This window comes from Salvia hispanica, unplaced genomic scaffold (assembly GCF_023119035.1).
Source record: "Salvia hispanica cultivar TCC Black 2014 unplaced genomic scaffold, UniMelb_Shisp_WGS_1.0 HiC_scaffold_868, whole genome shotgun sequence".
NCBI classification, from domain to species: Eukaryota; Viridiplantae; Streptophyta; class Magnoliopsida; order Lamiales; family Lamiaceae; genus Salvia; species Salvia hispanica.
In genome coordinates this window covers 16,181-18,189 of record NW_025952652.1, presented here as the reverse complement: position 1 = coordinate 18,189, position 2,009 = coordinate 16,181, and the positions used below count along the sequence as shown (strand labels likewise).

Here is a 2,009-nt window from a genome sequence, read left to right as displayed (position 1 = left end):
AATAGCGAATTCTACTTTTACGATAACGAAATAAATAAAATTAGCAGAATACGGTACAAAAAAATCAAGAAATCAGTATATTTATCGATTTACTTCCAATTTAATATTAATTTTAATATTGAATCCCACCTTACTAATCTAAATAGTAATGTAACTTAATGAAAAAGTTACAAACATTAAGAAAATCTAAAATTTGTCCTAGTGATAATATCTTCCACGATTATCAATAAACGAACAATGCAATAAGAAGAGAAGAGAATTTATGTCTCTACAATTTGATGAAATCACAAATTCATCTTCATCACATAAATAAATATATGCAAATATGTTGCACTTGAATCCACCAAGGGACAACCTCCATTAATTGAAAAAGTGCTCCAATTCCAAACCCTCAACTCTATATAAATCCCCACACTCTCCAAACCAACCACACCAAAACAATACCAAAAATGCATAAGCTATCCACATTGTTTTCTCTCACTCTCTCCATCCTCCTCTTTGTCTCCACGCCTCCGTGCAGGACTTCTGCGTGGCCGACTTGATCAAATCCCACGCTGGCCTGCATATACTACTCCTGCAAGAGCGCCGCCAAAGTCACCACCGCCGACTTCGTCTTCACGCTCCGGCAAGGCAGGCAACACCACCAACATCATCAGCGCAGCGGTCACCCCAGCCTTCGACGGCCAGTTTCGTGTCCTCGTTCTCCAAATCCAGGTCTACGTCAAGAAGCTCGTCAAGGGACCTGATGATTTTCCCGCAGGGCTTGCTGCATTTCCAGATCAACGGCGGGGGAGGACGGCCGTGGCGTTTGCGAGCTTTGGGAGCGCGAACCCCGGGTTGCAGATCACGGACTATGCGCTTTTCGCTAACAATTTGCCGTCGGTGTTGGTGGAGAAGACCACGTTTCTGACGACGCGCAGGTGAAGAAGCTCAAGTCTGTGCTCGGTGGGAGAGGATGATGACCTTGTTTTCACTATATTTTTATTTTAAATTTTTTGTTGATTTAATTTGGGGGCTGAATTGTTGCATTGTTTACTTGTGTTTTGGTTTTGCAATGAATTGTAATGTAAAATTATTGACAATCTATTTACGTACTCCCTGCTTCTTCATAATGTTTAACTTTCTGGCAACAGCTTGTGAATTTAACGTCGATGCTAAGTGAACAACAGATAATGAAATGAGAGAGGGGAAAAGGTAGAGTATAATGTTATAAAAATAAAATAAGAGAGAAAGAAAGAAGAAAAGTTAAAAAAAAATTACCATATATAAACGAATTAATTATGAAGAAATCCTCCAACGAAAAACGACCAACTACGGCTAAACCGAGGAGTATCTTATAGAAGCACGCACTACTACCTCCGCTCCTCGGCTTATCCTATTTTTCCATTTCAAATCTCTATCCCAGTTTGTCCCATTTCACTTTTTACCATTTTTGCAGCGCCTCATATTCCACTAACTCATTTCTACTCACATTTTATTATAAAATTAATATATAAAAGATAACATTAACTTTTTCAATTCACTTTTCATTACATTTCTTAAAATTTACGCCATGAAAGTGGAATAATATTTGAGGGATGAAAATAGTAGTATATATTGTCTCTAAAATCACCAACGATAGTTTGGTCACAAAAATAATGAGTTTTGAGTTTGTGGTAATTTATCACTGACGTATGATGCCTGTAAAATTATAACTGATGAACCATTGAAATCCAAAGTGAAAAGGACAAACAATCTAATTTAACAATGTTATATTAATAAATTTGGCAAAATTATTGTATTTGACAGAATTAAATTGAAGTGACAAGTTATATACTTCCACCTTCTCATAAAAAATACGTACAATTTTCATTTATTCGTCTCATAAAAATATACCATTTCCATTTGTGAGAAAGTTATCTTAATTATTACTCTATACATCAAGTTATTTACAACTCAATAAAACATATGAAATTCGCCTCATTTCCCCCTCAAATCTCACTAGGTCTTCTTAGGACTCCTCTCTTGAG

General features: G+C 36.4%; 1 pseudogene; it reads left to right on the top strand.

Moving 5' to 3' along the window:
- The first annotated feature begins 449 nt into the window (after positions 1–449).
- LOC125200256 lies at positions 450–1,061 on the top strand (annotated as a pseudogene).
- The last annotated feature ends 948 nt before the right edge of the window (positions 1,062–2,009 follow it).